At 44.8% G+C, this 10,877-nt stretch overlaps 1 pseudogene; it reads right to left on the bottom strand.

The window, feature by feature from the left end:
* Positions 1-2,588: 2,588 nt before the first annotated feature.
* LOC136510089 (uncharacterized) lies at positions 2,589-3,973 on the bottom strand (annotated as a pseudogene).
* Between the last annotated feature and the right edge of the window lie 6,904 nt (positions 3,974-10,877).

Raw genomic sequence — 10,877 nt, 5'->3', positions numbered from 1 at the left:
GCAGAATTGATCAAACAACCTGTATCAAACATTCCAGCTCGAGGACAAGCTAATTCTCCTCGCGGGAAGAGATGTCATGGTCGGTAAGACATACAGTAGGAGAACATGTCTAGACATATTAGTGGGCCAATTCATTTGCGAGGGGCCTTGGCCCAGCTGTTATAGATTAGATCTAAAGGAGTAGTAGGGGTCATGGACTTTGTCTGTTAGGGGCCTAAAGGCCCATTAGCATTTGTGTAAAACCCGTATATATATGTGGGGAATTCCTTAATGAAAGGAAACCAAGGTTTAGAGTTAATCCCTTATCTCTCTCTAGCTGCGGTCCCTCTCTCTCTTCTCCTCTGCATCGACGCCTCTTCTTTCCTCCTCTATGCCATCCCTACAGCCACCGCCTTCTAGCAGCTAGCAGCCGCTGCCGCCGTTAGCCCTAGTCGGCCGATCCTTCCCCGTGGTTGGAGATGTGTGACAAATCGACAATTGAACACTGATAACAGCCCTCCAACTAGCTCCAGAACGCTCATTTATAGTTGCAACTAGTAAACGAGGTCATCCTCCGCCTAGACAAAGCCCAAGAAGATCGTCCTTTTTCAGCTAATGAGATGACCCTCCATAGTGATTTGAAATTCAGGGTCCTAGGTCTTGCTGTAGTGGAACGCTCCAGGCGAAGGCAAAGCTTATGGCTCATACAAATCAAGGAAGGTGGTGCTTGTACCAATTTTTTCCACTTCAAAGCCAATGGTCATCGTCATAAAAACTTAAATCCCATGTCTCAAGTAAGATGATGGATCGTTCATTTGGTCACATAAAGTTAAGGACTAGCAGTTATACAAACACTATAAATAACACCAACAGGTTTCCATTTAATTGGGAGGAATTGAATCTCTCCTGTATCAATGAGGCAGAGCTGGAAACCGAGTTCACTGAAGAAGAAATTCTAGAAGCCATAAATGAACTACCCGCAAAAAAGCGCTAGAATCTAATGGGTTTACTAGGGCCTTCTACAAAATTTGTTGGCCAATCATAGAAGCTGAGATAATTAGATTCTTCTCTTGTCTACACAACCACTCTATGCCTCTTGAGAGGCTCAAGGGAGTAGCGATAATTCTCATCACAAAAAAGAAAGTTTTAGAGATAGCTGTTGATTTCAGACCTATTAGTCATTTCTTTGCTTATCTGGTTTCAAAAGTTCTTACAAAGCGGCTCGCCTTCATAATTGAGCCTTGTTTCCAATTGTGCCAAAGTGCTTTCATTAGGGGATGATGTATTCAAGATAATTTTCTCTGTATAAACAATCTGGTCAAAGCTCACCATCGATGTAACCCTATGAACACCTGCTCCAGCTTTGGAGTAAGCGACCCAAGTTAGAATGCCCATTTGTGTGCTCTCACTAGAGTCAAAGGGTGGTCCAGGCCAAGGGAGAGCTTAGAGGTCCCTTGGTGCCTAGTGTCCTATGACAACAAAGCTTTTGACTATATCTCTTATGAGTACCTCGATGTTCTCGAACATCGAGGATTTGACAACAAATGGTGTGACTAGCTTGCTCTTATGCTCAGATCCTCTTCATCCTAAGTTCTTTTGAATGGACTAGTGATTGGACCAAGAATTCATCAGTCAACGTGATCTTCAGCAAGGCTGATCCACTGTCCCCATATCTCTTTATTCTTGCAAATGATGTGTTGCTAAAAGTTGCTTGACTTGGTAACATAAATTGGTCACCTAACGCCACTACAAAGCAGACATGCTGCGATCAAAAGGTACATATAAAAATCCAAATTTGTAGTCCAGGGAAGGAAATTACGCCTTCGAAAAGATCCACCCCATGTGTTTCCAAAACCTGTTGTCAGCCTAAAACCTGAATTGGAGTTGTATTTTTGCAATGATTTGTAGGAGTTGACTCCTAACGAGATGAGTCCACCCCGACTCTATACATATAAAGGGCTATGATGGATTGAGGGCACCCAATCGATTAAAAACACAATTATTATACTATTTTTACCATTCCAATCCCCGTATCTGTTGTTCCCGCAAGCATTTTGATGATGTTTATGGGCGCTCTAGATAGCGTCTAAGCATTAGAGCAACCTTAGGTGCGCCTACCCGACGGGCTTCTTCTTAGAGGCGTTCATAGGTTTTATTGCGGCGAATTCTGCCAAAACCGTGTAGCCCAGTTTCCCCAGTTTAGGATACCGACCTAGCATTTTTTTTCTAGCTTTGTTGCAATTCAATCCTTGAGCAATCTGAGTGATGCTCATAAGATCAGAGCGTGCTAACTCTATATATTACGTAATTCTGTGTCAGAATTAATGAGTTCAGATAATAAGCATTCTTACAAACAGTCTGCAACCCAGCGCCTTTTGTAGGCAGTTTCACATTCATAAGTCAAGCGGTCATAATAACATTATAATATCTTAGGTGTGATCCGCTTTAACATATACACATTGAAACATAAGAAGTTCACACATTACCTAAATATAACGAGTCAGTTCAGCAGGGGTTGAGCATGCTCTCTATGCATACTTGACCCCGCTAGACAATCCTTAAGCACATGAACAATAATAACTATACTCGAAATAGTTCAAAATTTGATCTTATGCAGATGAAAGACGAGGTATACCTGCAGTGTAGAAACCTGTGTAGGGATAACAGGATTGATAGGAACCAATCCGATTGACGTTGAAAAGCTCCGTGAACTGCATGGACTCAAGCCGGATCGCGAAGGCGCTGGTAAATGTGGATACATGAATGGCATTGTTATCCTCATCAAACCCCAGTATCCTTGCTGCTGACAAATTACTGTCCATCATATTCATACGTGGTACAGGAAGGAGGTTGTCCAGCTGAATTGTTTTCCGTAGCACCCATCCGACGGCACCATCTGGTGAGCTGGCCTCCCTCTTCCACAACTCCATGGTGAGTTTGTACAAGATTGCAAGGCCTAGCTCTCCATCTTGTGTCCTCACGACCTGGAAGAATGATCTGTCAATGGGACAGAGGCTCTTTGGCGTCTTGATTATGCCTAGACTGTGCCTCTTCAGATCAAATTCAAGGATGCCGTTTGGCCACCGGAGAAATCCGCAGAGTGCATTCCCAATCGAGACACTGGGCAGATTGGACACGGACATGGGAATAATAACAGTTGAGATGGTGTGGCCCCATTTTCCGGTCTTGGATTCGTAGACGCACATGGACACACGTATGCGACCATCGTGTACGTCGTCTGTGCGTATCAAGATGACTTTGAAGGGCCCCAAGTGCCCATCATCGCCAACGCCATCGGCAGTGGCGGCGGCGGTGCTCAGCACCGTGCCACGGCAGCAGTACGCCCCGTTGTCAGTGGTGAACTCCGGTGGATACGCCACGGTGGCCCGGCAGCCGGTGAGGGGATCCCACACGACGGCGTGGAGGCGTCTCCGGTTGATGAGGAGGGCGAGGCCGTGGCGGCAGCCGAGGAAGAAGAGGCGCTCGCCGGCAGCACCAGGCTGCCGGCGGCAGGGAGAAGCGCTCGGGTGGGATGCAGTCAGGCGGCGCCAGCGTCGGGACGAAGACTGGCCCGCGAGGGTCGCTGAAGAAGTAGCCGAGCAGGGGCGGAGGCGTCCGGTGGTGGTGCTCGCGGAAGCGGCGGAGGAAGAAAGGGTCCGCGACGAGGCGTCGCCAGCGTTTGCACACGAGGGACGCACGCGGGAGAGACGACGGCAGCGGCGGCAGGCGCAGGAGGATCTCACGGAGGAGATCGTCGTTGTCCGGCAGCGGCACCGCCCGCTCTTGCTCTGCGGGTGCACGTTCCGATCCTCCGATGCAACACCTGGGAGGAGAGGCATGGCCAGAACTGTTGTTAGTACTAACTACTGCCTTCTGTTGTCTGAAATAATGGAGTTACATATATGTATGTATATATATATGAGCTCGGTAACTACGAAGTACATACCTTGCAAAATGCCGGAACTTGAGCAGCATCTTTCTGACGACGACGATGATCACAACAGACTCTCGTGTGGGATACTGGGATCGCAAGAGAAACGCTGAGGATCGGAGCCTCCGATCGATCGAGGCAGCCCTCGTAGGTACGGTGGCCTGTGTGCCGTCGCACGTTGGGTGGGCCGGGAAGGCTACCTGCAGATAGACGAAGCCGCGTCTTCCTTCCGGACTCCGGTAGTCCAGTCCAGTGCGTTTTATGGACTGGACAACTTGAGTTGGGGGCTGTGGCGGCTTCGATTCTTGGGTCCAAGTCAGGGTCTGGTCCATTCAAATTTTAACAGTCAGCGATCAACTGTAGTGATTCGTTTGTCTTTCTGTTTTGTCCTCGACGCGTGATACACGCACTACTTAAGAGAATTTTACTAAGACTTTGAAAGTAAACATCAAGCTTGATGGCTGGATTTATTCAACGCGGATTGGAAGCAAATAATATGATTCACTAGTCCGTCACAACGAGGATGCGAGCGAGCATATATGCATGCATCTAGCAACATCAAGCACTTAAACCACCACACCCGTGCACTCACTAATTGTCAGGATTTGATTCCAAACGGATCGGATGGATACGTTCATCCATATGTTCATCACCCTAACAAAAACATACAAGTGCGCGCTACTCGAATTTTGTTGGACGCCGCTAATGCACGGTAGTGCGTGCAGTGGCAGATCTACAACTGATCGCGAGGGGGGTTAAGTGTACAGAGTAAAGAAGAGGAAATTTAAGGCAGCCAAGCACTTAGAATTAGTAAAAGAGATCAACTAGCGAGAGTGGTGTCCTGCAAATTACTGAGTAAGATTGTGCAAATTATTGAGTGGTGTCCTACTAAATATGCGCTAGATCTGTTGAGTTGTTGGGTTGTGTGGCTTGTGGAGTGGGGCTGCTGGGCAAGCTCTGAAGACCTCCTCCTGGTAATTTCGGCCCGGGGGGGGGGGGGGGGGGGGGGTGCGGCCCCACCAGCACCCCCTGAATCCGCTCCGCTGGTCTTCCTCCTCGCCTCCGATCCCGCGGCTCCCTCGACCCCGCCCTCCTCCTCGTACTCACCTCTGCCGCCGCCCACCACCTAGCCACGGGCGGTAGGGCCTCGCTGAAGCTCCACGGCCGCGCGTGGTAACCTCCTCCTACCCCTTCCCCCTCCCTCTGCCGCCATGGCCATGGGTGCTCCCGCCCCCGATCTGGCCCGGACCGCCGCCAAAACCCTAACGCCACCCTCCCGCCGTCCCCATCGCCTGGCCGGCCTGCCTCCCCTGAGCCCCTTCTCTTCTAATCCCGCCAGAGTTGGGGAAGAAGAGAGGGAGAAGTACAATGCCTTCTAAGCCCGCTGAAACCCTAACTCCCTGATGCTTGAACGCGAAAGGAGGACGAGGAGGAGAAGGACACACCTCGAGTTCGCCGGCGCTGGTGGCCTTGGAGCGTTAGTAGCTGCTAGATCGAGGAGGAGAGAGAGCGTGCAGTGTGGTGGCCTCCTTCGAGCATGGCCGCGATGCGGAAGAAAAGAGGGGGGAAGTGGGCGTGTGGTGCGGCTGCGCGGTGCGTTAAATGCCCGCGGGCCAAAAAGTAGCTTTTGCCAATTTTGTTTAGGAGAAGCCATCTAAGTGCATATATATATCGTCTCAACTAGATAAAACATTTATTTACCTATAACATACATGAACGGGTGGGTCTTATAACACATGTATCTGACTTCGATGGTTTATGCGTGGTTGTATGTGACTATAGTGATGACACAACTGTTGTGCATATAAAGTGCATGTGTTTTTCTTGATTTTACCTAAAAAATGCCTTTTCTCGTGTTCAGGAACTCTTTAGTAGGGTTGGACTTCTCTAAAAACGGTGAAGCTAGGAAAAAACATGTTTTAGTTGCTTCATCTTTTGTCTTGGTTTTGGCTTCAGGAGTCGTTCTCGTGTGTACACGTTTGGTATGGCGTTTGATTTCAGCACGCCCTACAGCGGCACTAGCCTACGATGCCACCATGTTGTGATTTCATCATGGTTTTGGAACATGGGACCAGATCCCTCCTATCTTTTTTTCCTCCACGCTCAAAAAATCTCATGGATGGTTAAGAGCTTAAGTGAGTGTTCACTTGCAAGTCTGTTTTTTAGTCTATCTAAACAACAAGTGTTTTGAGAGCAACCATCCCTTAAGTTGTTGTCCATTACATGTAAAGTGAAGGGCCGAACAAAAGCTTCCTCTCTCTATGCCTTACTTCATCCCTTCTTATTACTCACCCCGTCCACATGGAACTAAACCTAACGCGTCTCTCGCCCCGCCGCATCCACCTCCCCGCCAGCTTCGGTGACTCCACTACTAGAAAACAGACCTTTCACCCACTTCGATTTTAGCCTTTAGTCTCGATATTTTTTGCGTTCGGGACTAAAGGACTTTTAGTCCCGGTTCGTAATACCAACTGGGACTAAAAGTCATCTTTAGTCCCGGTTGGTGTCACCAACCCGGAGTAAAAGTTCACCAACTTTTAGAACACCAACCGGGACTAAAGGGTGACCTTTTAGTCCCGGTTGGTGTCTTCAACCGGGACTAAAGGTCTTTTACCCAGGACTAAAGGTCTCCCACGAGTCTATTCAAAAGGAGAGCGCACATGACTCTGTCACAAGTGGTGTGCAGTTGAGTTGGTAATGTACCTACGCGCGAGGAGAGAGGTGTTGGGTTCGAATCTCACGTAGAGTAAGCGAGGCCTCGAGGATTTCCTTTATTTTTTCTTCCGTGGGTGACCTTTAGTCCCGATTCCCAGATCCGGGACTAAAGGTGTGGACCTTTAGTCCCGGGAATTTAGTCCCGGTTGGGAAAACCGGGACTAAAGGGCCTTCCCAACCGGGACTAAAACCCGTTTCTCTAGTAGTGCTCCCCTTGCCAGATCCACTATCATCCACCAAAGCTAGGCCCTAAAACCCATCTACCATCTTCTTCATCTCTTGCCAAGTTCCCACACCGCCATCGCCTCCCACCTGGCTCCGACGACGCTCATTGCCTATGCCACAACCATGCTAACATAAGGGAGCGTGAGATTACTGTTGCTTGCTGGGCCGACTTGACTATGACCAGCTTGTAAATAATCTAGATGGGCAATAGAAAAATAAGAGCGTATAAGAGGAGTTCTATGCTCTGCCTGGGGCAGGGCCGTGGCCCTAGGCCCAAATTCATCCCTGCTCACATCGAAATGGCTAAGAGTACAGACAGACTTGCCTCACATTCACATACTGGCTATATGGACCAATGAATAAGAGTTGTTAAGTACTTTAATTTGTAATGAACTGGAGAGGGCACGGTACTAATATGCATATAACCATATGGACATTGGCATTAACATATATAGTACAAGCAGTAGAAAGTAAAAAGGTTTCCAAATAAAGTGATAATACACCTCCAAGGTGATGAAATGATAATCCATACTACAACCAACATGGTAGCACTCTTAGATATTAAAATACAGTATATCTGGATTTTATTTAATTACTTACATGAACTAACACATGTAAAAGGTTATTCACCATAGCAATTGTAGGAGAACTCACATCGCGTTCCCATGATATGTCCTCCATTTATGGTATGTTCCACTTGAATGTGCATGTATGGCTTTTGTAGCATCTAGGAAGCAGCTGATAGGCTAACTCCAAACACCAACAATATGGTGAATCTTTGTAGTTTGTGCTTTTCCAAGGGCTTTTGTATTTGCTTTCATCTCATCTATGGAATCAGAAAGACTCCTACATCCACCAAAATATTCTCTTAGTTCTCACACACGGGTTGCCTTAGCTAGCGTAGACTCGCTACCAATCTTGTGAATCGACACAGTATCAAAATACTCTTTTGGTTCCTTGACTAAGCCAGCACCGACCATATCATCAATACAATGACACACATATTCATTAAGAACCAGCTCATGAGCATACAGCCAGAGTAGAGAACTTTTCGAACCTTAAATTTGGATGATACCTTGTTATCAAAAAAGGATCATCAATGGAGGAATCAAGGTGGTGAACAAAGTAGTTCTAGACACGTGCCCTTACGCCTAAGGGGAGTGAATTTCAATTCACTTTTTTCTAAACACTCATGCGAAGAGATGTCCCCGTATTGTAGTGCTTACTCTTTTCACTTATAATGTAATCCCACCAAGTGTCGTGCTTTGCCTCTAATGGTGTTTGCTGTTTGAGCCCCACTTTAGTAGTTCTAGCCAGGTGCCCTTACGCCTAAGGGGAGTGAGTCCTAATTCACTTTTTTGAAACTGTTGTGTGAGGAGATTTACCCGTATTGTGCCACTTATAATGTAATGTAATCCCACCTAGTGTTGTGCTTTGAATCTAATCACTTCAACAAATATTTCTTCACACTAGCATGCCATTGATTTTATTTGATGTCCTATAAAAGGTATCATGTAACGGATGCAGACATCTCTGGCCCTTCCATAACACCGTAACGGAGAACACATATTAGCTTTCATTGACATATTTTTCTAAGATTTGATGTACCAAGCGGCCACCTTTCGTAACACCGTAATGGAAATTGAAAAAAGACATTAGCTTTCATTGAGATTCTTTCGACTACAAGGTATACATGGTACCTGAGATTCAATGAACTAAACAAATGGACCAGCTACGAAGCGTGGGCGGCTAGTACTATATATTATTCCCATCGATCTATATCTATATCTATATCTATATACCTAATATTAAAGAGCTAAAATTTCTGCCACCTATAGTTTTTCGTCTAGCCTAATCACCGGTGCTTTATCTGCATCCAGCCGGGTGATTTTTATTTTTGTTTCCGTTTCTATTTCTTCTCGGGTTGCTTCATCTTTCTTTTTTTCTTTTCCCACGTAGATGTTTCGGACGTCGGGGTCTTAGAAAGGTGCCACCCCTGCTCCTACATGATGTCCGTGACTTTTGGTTTACTTTTTATTTATTTTTTGTTTTTTATTTCCTACAATGAAGTAACTATGCTTTTGTTATAAAAATAAGATAAATAATAAATAATAAATACAGTATTACAGGTCTTTTAAATGTTGACTCTTTACTTATAATAAACAAATATTTTTATTAGTAAGTTGTTGGTATTAATTAGGAATAAATTACTATTGTAACATGAATGAGCTGATGACCTAACTGATAAACTTAAATATTGAACACTTTGTCATCCAATCCAATAAAAATAAATATTTCTTCAAGCTATCCACACATATCGGTGCAAATCTCTAAGTAGTCTGCATATAACAATGCAACTCTCGATAAGGCTGACATGTGGAAATCGAGACACGATGACAACTAACTCCTTGCCAACTTTAATAAGCAACTCTCAATAAGGCTGACATATGGAAATCGAGACACGATGACAACTAACTCCTTGCCGACTTTAATAAGCTATTAGAATTACATACTTCTATGGATCCTTAAAAGAAGCCACAGAACTTGATGTCTAACTCTAATAAAAAATAAATAGATATAACATTGTCATCTTTGTTTCCACTAATGAGCTTGTTCGTTTGTGATTGCTGCAACAATCACTCACAATATCAAAAGTAGCACCTATACAAATTAACTATCGTGATCGTTGCAGGTGTGCAGCAAGCTGAAGCGAATAGATCATACGTTGATAGTTTTTTCTCCTGTCGCAACACATGGGCATATTTGCTAGTTCTTAATAAAAAAGGTAACCCTATTACAACTCAATCAAAAAATTTATGTGGATCACGGGGACTTCTAACTCATTTTGAAGTCATTATAATTTGATCTGGAATGTTGAGCCGATCACAAAAATTGTTCAATATAGTTTTGAAAACAATTTAAAGTCATTTTGAAGTCCTTGTAATTTATCTGGGATGCCGAGCTCATCAGAAAAATTGTTCAACACCATTTTGAAAACATGTAATCAATTTAATTACTTTGAACTATGTTTTCTTAAAGAAAACTCAATTACCATATGTTTTGGAAACCAACCTATTTGGAAACTTCAATAGAATCTATTTTTCAGCTAGCGTTGGGGGAAAAATCAACTTGAATTCAAAACTATTAATTGAACAAACAAAATATGTTTGAAAACCTCTACTTAACATTCATAGCATTTCGTTGTCAATTAAAATAAATGCTTACACTATTCACTACGGGAGACGCGCTCTTTGCCAAGTGCTCGGCGCTTTGCCGAGTGTCGAAACACGGGCACTCGGCAAAGACGCAGTTTGACGAGTGCCGCACTCGACAAATCCGGCACTCGGCAAAGGCCGTCTTTACCGAGTGCCTAAACACTCGGCAAAGAGGGACACTCGGCAAACGTCCTCTTTGCCGGCACTCGGCAAAGAATAACCCTCGGCAAAATACCTCAGGCGACGCCGGTGGCCCCTCCGTCACCCTTTGCCGAGTGCTGGCCGTTACCACTCGGCAAACGTGCTGTCTTTGCCGAGTGCTGCAAGCCTGGCACTCGGTAAAGAGGTTCATTTGCCGAGTACCAATTCCGACACTCGGCAAAGTATTTTTATTTTTTTTATTTTTGTTTTCAAATTTTTTCTGTGGCATTTATACAGTACCTTGAAGCACATGTTCCAATTTGGAACTTTTCTATGACTTTTTGGTATATTTTTTAAATTTTTTATGTTTACTTGAATTTTTCCCGAAAAAGTAAATTTGAACTACAGGTGCATGAAATATTGGAATTTAGCGATTCAAAAAATGGTATTCATATTTTTGAGTGTATTTTGAGGTCGTGTGCAGGGACATTCATGAAATTTCGAACATCTGTTTCACGAAACATGACCACCAACTTGTTAAAAAAGTGTTTTTTAATTATATAAAATGCAAACGAAGTCCAAAAATCACGAAACTTGCCGAGGTGTCGTGTCATCGCATGTAGAGGCTATGGTAAAAAATTTAGAAGTTTTTGAGCAAGTTGTGACGTATG

Source organism: Miscanthus floridulus, chromosome 16 (genome assembly GCF_019320115.1).
Source record: "Miscanthus floridulus cultivar M001 chromosome 16, ASM1932011v1, whole genome shotgun sequence".
In the NCBI taxonomy this organism is placed as follows: Eukaryota; Viridiplantae; Streptophyta; class Magnoliopsida; order Poales; family Poaceae; genus Miscanthus; species Miscanthus floridulus.
Note: the sequence above shows the minus strand (reverse complement) of the source record. Positions and strands in the feature narration are given on the sequence as shown.